The sequence below is a fragment of the Ambystoma mexicanum genome, chromosome 6q (assembly GCF_040938575.1).
Source record: "Ambystoma mexicanum isolate Mex_15411 chromosome 6q, UKY_AmexF1_1, whole genome shotgun sequence".
Taxonomy (NCBI): domain Eukaryota; kingdom Metazoa; phylum Chordata; class Amphibia; order Caudata; family Ambystomatidae; genus Ambystoma; species Ambystoma mexicanum.
The window spans coordinates 1,087,135,736-1,087,150,553 of record NC_090937.1 but is presented as its reverse complement, the minus strand read 5'-3'; the positions used below and the strand labels follow the sequence as shown (position 1 = coordinate 1,087,150,553).

Genomic DNA, 14,818 nt, shown 5'->3' with positions numbered 1-14,818 from the left:
GATATGGGCTGTATCAGTCTGACTCCAAATCACATACTAGTTTCAGTGTGTCTGCGTGGTATGCATGAATGGTGCCACTGCTGGAGTGTGTGTGTGTGGGCTAGTCCTGCTATTGGCTAGTGGGTGTTTCAGCTCTTACCTGGCATTTAGGATGAGAAGAGGACCCATGCACCCATTCTTCAGAGATCCTGGAGAAACCTGAAGGAGCCAAGTATCCTATCCAGCTGAGAGACCCGCGAAAAGACCTGAAACCCAACTGAAGGAGGCCTGGCTACCAACTTCTGCTGCTGTCCTGGAGGAGCCCTGTCTTTCTGAATATCTTTAGCAGCCCTGCGAAGGAGCTGTGACCATGGGAGTGGAGGGAAAATCCATTCCAGACGTCTGCTCGGTACCCTGCAAAGAAGAGCCTTCAGAAGTGTCCCGGGACCGTCCTGTGGCTGACCACCTCTGAGTTTGGGTTACCGTGCTGCCATCGTCACCTTTCCGAGTTTTGACTTTGGGGATCTTCAGTTGGCTCTACAAGACTCACCTCTGCGACATTTCGGGAACCTAGCTTCAAGGGATCAGGATAGGAGGGAAAGTCTGACTGCAGCAGTTGAGACCCTTTGCATCGCTGTGCTGCGGTGACCACAGCCCGAAATCGCTTACCTGACCTAAATCCAGTCCCGAGAGGGGTCCTGCATCGAGGTTTGCTGCATTCTTCATTCGAGAGTCCTTGCAACAGTGAAAGACACCAGCCGGAGATCAGCTAGAACCTGCAAGCACTGCGAATCAAGGACTGCGACTAACAGCAGGAAAAGCAACCTTGGTCCCTCTTCCTTTGTCCGGCGAAGTCTGGGGAAGCATCGGAGTACCAGCGGGTAAGTTACAATGATTCTTACCTACCCCTAGACCCCCATTATAAGTCTATGGGTTTATAATACACTTTATTATAACAATATTTACTTTGCCATTGCTTGTTTGCGCAACACTTCTGAAAGTTGGGGCTACTTCTGTTAGCTAGTTTAACTTGGACTCTGACAATTAGAACCCTTTACTGGAGCCCAGAGATCCTACCTGCATTTTTTCCTGCATCAAGGAATCTGTGGAACTTTACCTGAACTATTGGGCAAAAGGCCCCAGACAACTCAGGGCTGGCCATTTTAAGTTAGGGATCATTCTCTGTGGACCTTGAGTGCATAATAATAACCTTACCTTTCCTTTGCAGGAGTTTGTGATGTATATTATGCCCTCTGATAAGTGAATGTATATATGTAATCTATTAGTGCTATTGCTGCGTTATAATTCTTCTTTCCACTAGTCATTTTTCTATATTGTGTTTTGGCCAATAAATGATAATTGGATTTTCATACATCCTGTCTAAGTGTAATCTGTGATTCCCACTGTGTGAACTAATTGTGGACCCTTTACAAGCTCACCACCTCTTAAGAAATTAGCCTACACCGCCTGTGACTGCTACCGGAAATGGTTTGGCTACAGCTCCACAGAGTTGTCCCTGTCACAATATAGGTTGGCCTTCTATGCATTGGTCCAACAGGGCCGCGTATAGAAATTCAGTCCTAACAGTGGGTTTGCCCTAGCAGAGTGCTCTTGGAGTATACAGTGCCAGTTGGGATGTCTTGCTATTAGCAGTGCCTGTAATCGTTTTGATCCTATGGGGTGGAACAAGCACAGCCAGGCATTTGTGATAATGGTGGGAAGGATGGGGTGTGAAGGGTGGGTTGGGTACAGACTTGTATTGATGCTGAGGGATGGGGGATATACTATGCTAAGTTGTGGGAACTGTGCTATTGCATATTTGTTATGTGGTTTCTTCTTTCCTTTTGATGAAAAACAAAGACATTTAAATAAATTATATATATAACAATTGATTAAACTTTGCTTCAATGCTTGGCTTTATATTCTTTCTTCTATCACCAACTCCATCCCTTCTAGAGTCTACTGTGAGGTCCTCTCCTATTTTGGGCTAATCAACAAAAGATTTTGGTCCTCCATTTCTTCCAATGACTAGGTTCTCTCCCCAAGAAAGTTACCTTTCTAATGATTCAGTTCATCCACACTTTTCTCATTGCCCAACGATTATTCACTCATCAAATAGAGTAGTATTCAGCTATTTGTTGTTTCCGGAAGTGCTCACTTAGCAGTTTTATTTTTCCCTATTAAATTCTTATTTATTGTAATCCTTTTAGGGGAGGTTTGTGTAATCATGGGGGGTCATTACGAGGTTGGGGGTAACCATAGCGCCATTAGCCGCAAATTGTGGTACCGTTATTAGCTCTAAGGTTCCTTTGCGGGTCCTGCCCTTAACGCCTGTTAAAGCCAGGCGTTAAGGGAGGACCCGCAAAGGGAACTCGTAGTAGGGCGGTAAGGGATTACCGGTGCCCTTACCGGTAATCCCTTACCGCCCGGGTCGTAATGAGGCCCATGGTCTCATTAGTCTCTACAGGAATAACCAACCTCTGCTTTTTATCTTATGTAATTTATTGATCGTTTTTCCCTCCACCTTTCCATTAGGGAGCCTTTCTCTGTTATCCCTTCATTTTTTGGTATAATCTGTATTTATTTATTGTGCATTTGTTAGGCGCTTACACAGTAAAGTATGTTTCAAAGCACCCACAGGGGAACAGGGAGGAAACATGGGATTGAAAACAATATATACACTGGAGAATAAAGACGAACCTAATGGGCCTTGTGAGTATTCAGAACGTGCAACGAAAGAGAGAGAAGAGGGGAAGCGGGAGTAAGGGGTAAGTGCTGGAGTGTCCGTGCTCGTAGTTGAGCAGCAGATATAAGTGCCAGGTATAGTAAGTGCTAGGGAGTGTTGATCTGCAATAAGTAGGTAAGTACAGGCCAACAGTGGTGTAAGCCAGTGGGTAAGTGTTGTGTGTAAGCAGAGGCTGAGGAGTTTGAATGAGGGAGACCATGTCACGACCCGTGACCCAGAAACCCACTGGCATGGTCACATGCCAGGTATGATTAGGACTCGGGGTTCATTTGGTGCCCCAAGGGCCTTACATTATCACCAGGGACTCTCCTGGAGTCAGTCCTGGCGCCTTTGGTGCCAGGCTCATATTTGGAATGGGACTTGAGGGGAACACTTTTTGTGTGGAAGCCTGCAGCCAACATGGAGACACGCACACAGTCTAGTCCCTAAGAACCAGACTGTGCGGTGCAGTGTTTTAGGGTGTGGTAGCCCGGACTACTTTACCTGGACTACTTTACAGGGGTAGGCTATATAAACCACACCCAAGCTAAAGAAGGTGCTTCGCGTTATTCTGCAGCCAGCAGCGTGACGCTCATCGTGTTCAGAGACCAGCACCCGGCGTTCCTGGAATCGCGGACCTGCAGAGGAGACAAAAGAACATCATTAGAAGCCCCAGTTTACCTGCAGCTTTCCATCCTTCGATCCCGGCTGCTCGCGTCGCGGTCTTCCATCCCGTTGGCAGCATCTTCAGGACATCACGCACGCACTGGAACGAAGCACCTGGAGGGGAGAGAGAAAAAGGGAAAACGTTAAACAGGTTACTCACGGCAATCACAGCAGTAACCATAACCTCCTCACCTGACTGGGCATATCTTGGCCGGTTCCGCTCTGGAAATCACTGCACGCCCATAAAGACCATCGCAACCTGAAAAGGAATAAAGAATACAGGTCAGCCCAAAAAGACATTAGCGCGCCGCACTTCACGCTGAACCTACCTTTCTTCATACGCTTTGCGTCCATAAATCCCGGCAGGAGCCTGACCCAAGCAGCGCACCCAGCGAACCTCTGCACACCTAAGGGGGAAACAATCAGGGAAAGACATTAATAGCACGAAAGAAAAGCAAAGGTCTTCAGAGACTGCTATAATCGAATTTACCGCCTTAAAGACACTTGAATGGGTTGGCACCAGTGAAGTTAACTTGGTCGCTTCAACCCGCAGAAAATGACACGCCCCTGCGCAAAAAGCAGGACGGAGAGCATGCCAGACATCATAACAAGGTGAGGAGGGGGCCATCAGGTCGAGTCCAAGGGGCTGGTGGGAGGAAACGAAATATGTGCCTAAGTCCACTCCTCCTGTGTTTTCAGGCCCACCTGCCATAGAAGACATCATCCCGAATTGAGCACATCCGGGGGCAATCTGGCAACCCCGTGGATACCAGGTGAGCGTAAAAGAACGCAAAACCTCATAACAAAATCCACCTGTGCGCCATGGAGACTTCATAAATGGACCAACTGGCCCAGTTATTAGGACGATTACGCGCCTAAGTGCATTCGGCTAGGCAAAAGACTAATACCCTGCGAAGGGATCTTGTCGTCACCAAGGATCGCACTGAAGAACTCAGCAGGCAACTACTACAATCACAGGCCGGGCAAGCTCCATTACCCCTGACAACTTTGCTGGCACAGGCAACCACGTCGTCTACTGCTCCAGTGCAAATCAATTTACCCAGAACAATACCGTTAGCACCGCCAGAAAGGTTTTCAGGAGATCCAAGGAAGTATGCAACATTCATGAATCAATGTCGCCGTCATTTCCTCTGCAGACCGGCTGCATTTCCTAACGATCAGGCACGAGTAGCATTTATTTTGTCATATCTAAGCGGTAGTGCAGCGGATTGGTCAGTGCTGCTTGTGAGCTAGGATGATCCGTTACTACGTGACTTTGGGGGCTTCCAAAGGGAAACGGAAAAACCCTTTGCACGACACACCCATGAACAAGCTGTAGACAACAAACTCTTATCACTCCGGCAGGGGAATCAGGACTTACTAACATACATAGCAACCTTCAATAGGTTAGTGGCCGAAACCAGGTGGCCTGAAGACAAGAGAACCACATTGTTTCACCAAGGCCTTCGAGGGTAATTAAAGGACGTCTTGGCTCAGGTAGTTGACCCACCTAGAGACTGTAGTGAATTTATCAATCTGGTGGTGCAATTAGATCATCCACTACAAGATCGGAAAGCGGATCGGTCCAAATCCGACACACGGGCCGTGTATCTACAAACCAAGGATGATACTCTGCGCACATCAGAGAATACCACAGAGCCAATGCAAATTGGAGGCATACGACCACCGTTAACAAAAGCCGAAAGAGACAAGAGAAGGCAACAGCAGTTATGTTTGTACTGCGGACAATCAGGGCACTTCTTAAAGGACTGTCCAATAAAAACCCCCCAAGCGAATTGTGGGAGCTACAGAAAAGGATGAGAGTAAGGAGTCGGAAAACTGCCTACCTTGACAAAAGTAGAGGTCAGTTTGTCGAGTGAGAAGAATGAGCCACCGACCTCACATTTTGCAATACCAGTGATCCTAATCAATCACTAATAACCTTCAAGGATGCATTCCGCTGAAGCTTACATAGACAGCGGACCAGTTGGGAATTATATTGATCAAGATCTGGCTGCACGGATGGGGCTTCCCTTAAGTTTTAAGCTGAACACAGAAAAGGTGACCACAGTAGATGGGACTGAAATTGCTTCCGGACCAGTAACTCAATGTACGGAAGGAATAACCCTGCAGTGCCAGGAAGGACACCGGGAATCGATTTCCTTCAATCTCATCAAGGCGCCTCTGTTTCAGCTAATACTAGGGATGCCATGATTAGTTGCTCATAACCCTCGGGTAGATTGACGTGCAAGAAAACTGACTTTTCCTCATGATTGCGCCTCCACCTGTTATCTCCAAGAAAACGAGACCAGTTTCAAGGTTTCTATGAGTCCTAGAGTCGGCATATCTACACTTGGCGCAACCAGTACTCTCCCTGAAGTATATCAAGATTTCCAGGATGTGTTCCAGAAGGAACAAGCTAATACACTACCTTCGCACAGGTCCTATGACTGTCAGATTGACCTCATAACTGGTGCACAGATACCTTGCGGCAGAATCTATGCGCTCACCGAATCAGAAAACCAGCATCTAAAGTCCTATCTGGACCAGTACCTGGCAAATGGGTTCATTCGCCCATTCAAATCACCGGCAGCCAGTCCCCTGTTCTTCGTACCAAAAAAGGAAGGGGACTTGAGAACCTGTATTGACTATCGCGCCCTGAACCAGATCACCATGAAAAACCGTTACCCACTGCCCCTTATTCCCGAGATGCTAGATCAAGTCAAAGATGCCCAGATTTATACGAAGTTAGACCTCAGAGGAGCATACCACCTGGTCCGAGTTAAAAAAGGAGATGAAAGGAAAACGGCCTTTCGTACTAAGTATGGGTTGTTTGAGTACCAGGTAATGCCTTTCGGGCTTTGCAATGCCCCGGCGGCGTTCCAGTATTTTATGAACGACGTCCTAAGGGAGCTGATCGATGTTTGCGCTCTAGTCTACATAGATGACATCCTAGTGTATTCAACCTCAGAACAAGACCATGTCAAGCATGTCCACGCTTTACCTTGCCAAACTCTGCCAACAGTGACTATACGCAAAACTTGAAAAATGTTTTTTCCACGTAACCGAAGTTGAATTTCTTGGTTTCGTTCTTACTACGAAAGGCATTCGAATGGATGCACAATAGGTGGATGCCATTCTGAAATGGCCCTCCCCGACCTCAGTAAAAGGGATCCAGAGTATGCTAGGTTTTGCAAATTTCTACCGTCGATTCATCCCAGACTTTTCTCAGATTGTGCATTCGATCACGTTACTTCTATGAAAAAACAATAAAAAATTCATATGGTCAGAAGATGCCGAAAAGGCCTTCCAAGAACTAAAGGAAAGGATCACCTGAGCCCCGATCTTACGACACCCTCTTCCAGATCTTCCTTACATCGTGGAAGCAGATGCTTCCAGTATGGCGATGGGGGCAGTTCTTTCTCAAAAAGACCCTGAAACTGGCCAATTGCTCCCCGTGGCCTTCTGGACGTGAAAATTCACACCTTCTGAACTCAATTATGCCATCACCGATAAGGAACTGCTTGCTACAAAATCCGCCTTCAGGGCATGGCGGCATTATCTCTTAGGGGCCAGGCATACAGTCATTGTAATTACAGACCATCGGAACTTACAATATTTAAAAACAGCAAAGGGGCAATCCCCGCACCAATTACGATGGGCCCTTTTCTTCACCGAGTATGACTACGTAATCACTTATCGACCAGGCGTAAGAAATGGGAAAGCTGACGCACTATCTCGCATGGGCATCGATGAAAGAGAATAGCCAACTCCAGATCCAGTGGCCATTATACCTGAGGACACGCTTTTAGGCCTCACCACAGCTTTAACACAAACTGAACTTAGAAATGTGATCCAACGGGAAATAACCCAAAGCGAGTTACTGGAATGGCATACCAAAGCAAAACAATACACTGTCAAAAATCAACTGCCATATTTTGACGAACGCCTGTACGTGCCTAAAATCGAGCTACAACAACAAATCATTTCAGACTATCACGACTCTTTGATGGAGGGTCATCCCGGAATTGCCAAAACTCTAGCCAAAGTAAAATGCAATTATTGGTGGCCCACATGGCGTCAAGAGGTCATCCAATACATTCAGTCATGTGGAGTGTGTGCACAAAACAAGTCATTGAAGCAAAGACCAGCTGGCCTCCTGCAACCATTAGAAATACCTCCGGCACCATGGCACTCCCAGCCAAGGGTTCAATACCATTTTAGTTGTAGTGTACCTATTTTCTAAAATGGCACACTTTATCCCTTTCAAAGGCCTTCCAGATGCATCCCAGCTAGCAAAAGTGTTTTTGGAAAACATTATCAAGCTGCATGGATTCCCTTCAGTCCTGGTCTCTGATCGAGGGAGCCAATTTGTATCAAACGTCTGGAAAAAGTGCTGCGCTATGGCTCACATCGACATACGGCTATCCACCAGCCATCACCCCCAAACGGATGGTCAAACAGAGAGGACCACCTAGACACTCCAACAATACATACGATGCATGCTGCATCAAGTCGAGGGAACCTGGAGAGATCTATTATGGATAGCCGAATATGCTTACAACAATTCTGTACATTACAGTACTGGGCAAACACCTTTTTCCACCCTCTACGGCAGACATCCGCATACTTCCGACCTTGACAGCCCTCCCAGCCTCGAAATGCCGGCTGTAAAGACCTTTCATGTAAACATCACTCAGGCCTTTAAAAAGGCAACAGAGCAGTTAATCCAAGCCAAAAGTAAGCAAAAAAGGTTCGCAGACCAACATCGGAAAAAGGCTCCTGACTATCAGATAGGAGACAAAGTTTGGCTAGCAACAAAATACATACCACTAAAGGGAACCCAGACTTTTCGCCCTCGCTATTTGGGGCCTTATCCTGTTCAAGCAATCATCAACCCGGCAGCAGTTAAACTAACATTGCCAGCTAACATACGAATTCATCCAGTGTTCCATGTCTCACTACTAAAACCAGTACAACCCGGTACACGAGTTAAACCACCACCTGAACCCATCATGATCGATGGAGAACCCGAATACGAAGTGAAAGAAATCCTGGATTCCAAATATACCAGATCCAAACTATACTATCTAGTCGATTGGAAGGGTTATGGCCCTCAAGAGAGATCTTGGGAACCTAGTGAGAACATTCATGCACCACATTTAATTAGAACGTTTCATCGAAGCTTTCCAGACGAGCCTGGACCAGGCAGAAGAATCACCTTAGGAGGGACCTTGGGGGGGGGGGGAGTGCTGTCACGACCCGTGACCCAGAACCCCACTGGCATGGTCACATGCCAGGTAGGGTTAGGACTCGGGGTTCATTTGGGGCCCCAAGGGCCTTACATTATCACCAGGGACTCTCCTGGAGTCAGTCCTGGCGCCTTTGGCACCAGGCTCATATTTGGAATGGGACTTGAGGGGACTACTTTTTGTGTGGAAGCCTGCAGCCAACATGGAGACACCCACACAATCTAGTCCCTAAGAACCAGACTGTGCGGTGCAGCGTTTTAGGTTGTGGTAGCCCGGACTACTTTATCTGGACTACTTTACAGGGGTAGGCTATATAAACCACACGCAAGCTAAAGAAGGTGCTTCGCGTTATTCTGCAGCCAGCAGCGTGACGCTCATCGTGTTCAGAGACCAGCACCCGGCGTTCCTGGAATCGCGGACCTGCAGAGGAGACAAAAGAACATCATTAGCAGCCCCAGTTTACCTGCAGCTTCCCATCCTTCGATCCCGACTGCTCGCGGTCTTCCATCCCGTTGGCAGCATCTTCAGGACATCACGGACGCACCGGAACGAAGCACCTGGAGGGGAGAAAGAAAAAGGGACAACGTTAAACAGGTTATTCACAGCAATCACAGCAGTAACCATAACCTCCTCACCTAGCTGGGCATATCTTCGGCGGTTCCGCTCCGGAAATCACTGCACGCTCAGAAAGACCATCGCGACCTGAAAAGGAATAAAGAATACATGTTAGCCCAAAAAGACATTAGCGCACCGCACTTCGCGCTGAATCTACCTTTCTTCATACGCTCCGTGTCCATAAATCCCGGCAGGAGCCTGACCCAAGCAGTCCACCCAGCGAACCTCTGCACACCTAAGGGAGAAACAATCAGGGAAAGACATTAATAGCACGAAAGAAAAGCAAAGGCCTTCAGAGACTGCTATAATCAAATTTGCAGCATTAAAGACACTTGAATGGGTTGGCACCAGTGAAGTTAACTCGGTCGCTTCAACCCGCAGAAAATTATGCACCCCTGCGCAGAAAGCAGGACGGAGAGCACGCCAGACATCATAACAAGGTGAGGAGGGGGCCATCAGGTCGATTCCAAGGGGCTGGTGGGGGGAAACGAAATATGTGCCTAAGTCCAGTCCTCCTGTGTTTTCAGGCCCACCTGCCATAGAAGACATCATCCCGAATTGAGCACATCCGGGGGGAATCCGGCAACCAGGGCATATGGGCGTCCCCGTGAATACCAGGTGAGCATAACAGGCCAAGACCCTGAAGGACACATAAGGGCCCTAGTCACCAATCACAGTGACTGTGAGATTAGCAGAGGAGGGAAGAAGGGAAGGAGGAGGTGAAAAGGAAAGTCTTGAGGAGCTTCTGTAAATTTGAGGAGGTCCGGGTCAAGACAAAGAGGAAGGGGGAGGCTGTTCCATAAAAGGGAGCCAGATGAAGCAAGAGATTTGCCTCCGGCCCTCGGTTTAGCGAAATGCTTTACACACAGAGAGTTGGTACTAGAGGAACATAGAGGTATAGAGGGAGAGTATTTAGAAAAAGCACGTTGCAGATAGCCTGGTCCCCGGCCCCAGACAGCCTTGTGGATGATGCATAGGGATTTCAATTTAATCCGTGCAGCAACCGGGCGCTAGTGTCGATTTTTTAGGGCAAGAGAGAAGCAGTCCCTGGGCTTAAGGATAAGGATCAGTCTTACTGCCCTATTCTGGAGTAGCTGGAGGGGTCGTAGAGAGGAAGAGGGTAGATTCAAGAGAAGGCTATTACACTAGTCAAGCCTAGAGAGAACCGGGGCTCAGGTAACATTAAGCTTCCGGGGGAAAGTGAGAAAAGGGAGAATTCCTTTGAGAAGGAAGAGGTGAAAGTGGGACTTATTGCCAATGTCCTGAATGTGGGGAGGACTGAGAGCGAGGAGTTGAAGATGACTCAAATGTTTCTGGCTTCAGAAGAAGGAGAAGGGGGGGAGCCCATAGAGGATGGCCACAGTGAGGAAGGTCAGTGAGGGGAAGATAGGGGAGCAGGGGTCCCAATGGAAAGGATCTCAATCTTGCTGGCATTGAGGCAGAGATCATTGGAAGTGCACCAGGGCTGGATGGCAGATAGGCAGTCCGGGATGATGGAAGAGGTAAGAGGCTCAGCGGGGAGTTTAAAGAAAAGTTGTGGATCATCTTCGAAGCACTGGAGGTTAAGAGAGAAAGAGGAAATGAGGCGTGCCAGTGGAGCAAGGTACGCATTAAAGAGCCACGGGGAGAGGTTGGAACCCTGGGGGACACCACAGGTGGAGAAAGAGATAGGGGAGGAGAAGGTGCCCATGATAACCTGGGATAGATGGTCACTTAGGAAGGAGGTCAGCCAGTCCAGTGCTCGCTCCGAGATGCCCAGAGTAACTGGAGCCATTTTATGAGGATGGAATGGTTGAACGAGTCAAAGGCAGAGGAGAGATCAAGCAGAATGAGGACAGCTGGAGAGTAAAAGTCCAGAGATGCAAGCAGTTCTTCACAGGTTTTGAGAAGAGCAGTTTCCTACCTCTGGATGCTCGGAATCCATATTGATGGTCATGTAGACCGCCAACAAGTTCAGTATGAACAAGTTCAGTATGAGAAGTAAATTGGGGCAAGGCAAGTTTCTCCAGGAGTTTCCAAGGAAGGGAGTGATAGAAATAGGGCAGTAGTTGGCTGGGCAGGTGGGGTCTGCTGAGGGTTTTTTCAGGAGAGGGCACACAACGGAGTGTTTGAGGGAGGAGGGGAAGATCCAGTGGCAAAGGAGTGGTTGCAGAAATTGCAAGTGCAGAGGCAAGAGTGCCAATGTTGTCCTTGATGGTTCTGGAGGAGTAGGGGGCAACCTGTTTGGAGGAGACCTTCATGGAGTGGACAACTCCAGTGACCTCATCTGGTGTGAGAAGGAGGAGGAACCACCACTCGCTCTCCAACCACCATCTCCTCAATTGTCAAAGACCCTGGATCAATAGGTGGCAATTCCACCAAGAAGCGCTCCTCCGTTTGCTCTTCACAATGGTGTGCCATACAAGAACCAGCTTCCAAGTAATTTAAGAATTGTCTTTTCTTTGGAGGTTTTAAGGACAATAAGTGCGCAGCAATGTCCTTCAAAATTACAGTGTGCAACTTCACTTCTTTCCTTATTGCATCATATAGCACAACAAAAATGACGACAAAACTAAGTGTAGTGCAGAGAGAGAATTATTGGCACCATAGTATGGTCCATAAAACTTCCAAACTCTTTACCTCATGTTGCATTAGAGTGACCACACACAAATGAATTAACAGATCAATTCTTACCTAATCAACTTTCTTTCTGAATCATTTCTTGCAAGTGCACATAGGAGATATCTTGAGGGAGCCCACTGTATCGCTACATTCTGCTCCAATTTTCAATGTTATGCGGATGACACCCAGCTCTCTTTCAGGCTCCCGTCAGCCATCTCTGCTTCTTCTCTCATACCAGACTGTCTGGCCGCAATTTAGGAATGGTGTGCTGCCAATGATCTCCTCCTTAATACCAGTAAGACTCAGAGCCTCCTCATTGGGACACCAACTATCTCCTTTCCTCTCACTCTTTGGCCGCCCACTCTGGGCCATCTTCATGCTCCTTTCTGTGAGGCTAAAAACCTTGGTGTCATCTTCGGCTCCACCCTCTCCTTCTCTCCTCAAATATCTGACGTCTCTAAGAAATCTAACAGGCAGCTGCACCTCCTCAGAGGTATTCTTCCTTTCCTCACTTTCCTCCGGAAGCTCACCATCTCCAGAGCTCAGGTGCTCTCTAGGCTGGACTATTGCAACTGCCTCTATCTAAATCTTCCTGCCTCTACTCTTCGACCTTTACAACTTATCCAGAACAGGACTGTCAGACTTGTCTTTGGCTTCAAGCCCAGGGATTGTATCTCTCCAGCTCTGAAATCTCTTCACTGGCTTCCTGTGGCTGCAAGGATCAACTTCAAGAACATCTGTATCATTGTGAAGGGGACAGAGCCTGCAGGGAACTTCTAGCGGCGTCGGGGAGCGCAGCAGTAATGAGACGGCAGGTGAGGGTGATGAAGGAGGAGGAGGCGCGGGCTGACAGCCGGAGAAGGGAGAAAGGAGGAACAGGTGTCGGGATAGGCGTGCGGCGGGGAACCTAAGAAAAGGCCTGGTTATTTCTGTGTTCAGGAGGAGGGGTCGAAGTGTGCGACTGCAAGGAAGCTGGATGAGGAGGTCGGTGAAATGTTTGCCTGGACATAGTAAGAGGAACCGAGGATGGTAAAATGGGAGCCAGGGTCAGGAAGGCAGCACAGGCCCAGGGACGCCCGGAAAGGAAGTTTGACTGGAGCAGGAGGACCCGACAGACGAGCCGAAACTTACAGAGAACACCGCCAACGAGAGAAGACAGGGTTCACCCTCCCACCCACCATGATTTCTTATTTTGTTATCTGTGCCAGAAAAAGAAGAAGTGGAGTGGAGGGCGCTGTACTTCACAGGCATGTTAAGAGGAAGAATGCAGAGGAGCCGATGCAGCGGAACGCCGCCACTGAGGGAGGTCTAGCCAGATCCGAAAAGTGCAGGACTGGCCTCAAGGACTGACCATCTGACCCCGGAGCACTGCCTAGGCAGGAGTCACAGTAAGAACCAACAGACTTCCTTTGTTGGGAGGGGGGGTGTCCCTGTGAGATAACAACCACCCCATCCCGGACTAATACTTCAATAAATGTTTTTCTGAGGATGGATAGCAAAATAAACTTGGGTACTGAATTTCTCTGTACCTGTGTTTCTCTTGACCAATTGTAGCAGTTAACACGTGGTGGCAGCAGTGGTATTGGGAAGAGAATGCCATGGAGGCCTTATTAAAAGCCCTGGGTGAGGGCCAAAACCAACTACAGCAGGCCCTGCAAATACAGAGTCAACGGAGAGGAAGTGGTAAAGAAAGTGGTTTGTCGTGGGCTGCACTACCAGACTTTTGAGTCTTTTTTTCTTGGCCACTACTGGAGGTGGAGCAACACTGGACCCAGTGCCTGCAAAGAACTGTTAACACCATTCGCGGCGCGGAGAGGAAATGGTGAAGAAAGTGGTCTGTCGTGGGTCGTCAGGGGACCGGGGACCACGGCACGTCTAGAACCACTCATCTTGCCTCTGGATCATCTCTACGTCGTTGGTGTCATGCACTCCATCAACACACGGTAAGACACAAACTTGTGCACGTTACACACCTACCACCCACGCAGTAGTTAAAAACGCCAAGTGTGGCTCCACCCCAACACTCACCCCATCCCTACATCTCTGAGGAGAAAATGGCAGAAAAACTAAAGTCAATCAAAGCCGCTGCCATCTGCAGCGAACTCGTGGAAGATGACGGCCGCTGCCTTCACAGCTCCAAGAAAGGAAATGGAAACATAGATCAGGAATGAACTGTGCTAAAAAAGGGAGATCCACATCTCCCCCCAACGTCCGCTTATCCTGGTACACAACCTACTCGGTCGCACAAGGAGCCAAACCCTTCAAACACCCCCCGCTCTGCCACGCCGGCTACTGATACTATGGACTCACCTAATTCAGAGGAAACGGCGACGGCTCATGACATGGCACACACGCCCCAGACGGCATTGACTGACAGTGCACGGCATTGACTGACAGTGCACTGCAGACCCAGAGTGCTCCCCCGCACGGTGGCGACATGTCGGTCTCGCTGAAGTCCCCCGGAGGGGGGGGCAAAGCGAGGCAGTTGCAGCATCGCTGTGGAGGAGGAGGCACCTCAGATCTGCAGCTTGGCCGCAGGAGTGGCCCTGAGCCATCCCTCGACGGCGACTGGGCCCCGGCGAGCAGTTTCCTCACAGAGCGGGGGTCGGCCAGGGACAGGTCGAGAGCTCAGTTGTGAGCAGGAGTCCCTTGCCACAACAAAAGATCACGCGACCCGTGTCTCCGCGGGAAAACACGCTGACGCCGGCACGGTGAACGCCCCTCCCCATGAAGCCGCCCAAACAACAACAGCACAAGTGCATGCCACGTGCGGACAGCCAAATGTACAAAACATAATAAGGCTACCAATCCAGGTTAGCCAACATAGTTGCAACGAGCATACAGACAGTTTACTATCAGCAATACAAAATCGTAAGAAGAGATCCAGAGATGACAGTGAAATAATAACTTGGAATTTTATCACGCAAAACAACAAAAAAACAAAATAAGAAAAATAAAGCCCAAGTGCGAGGCAAAGTCA

At 48.7% G+C, this 14,818-nt stretch overlaps 1 protein-coding gene across 11 annotated transcripts in view; it reads right to left on the bottom strand.

Moving 5' to 3' along the window:
- The window catches only part of CLOCK (clock circadian regulator), a 2,930,945-nt gene that overhangs the window by 687,108 nt on the left and 2,229,019 nt on the right, over positions 1-14,818 (bottom strand). The gene's annotated exons all lie outside the window — the stretch shown is intronic.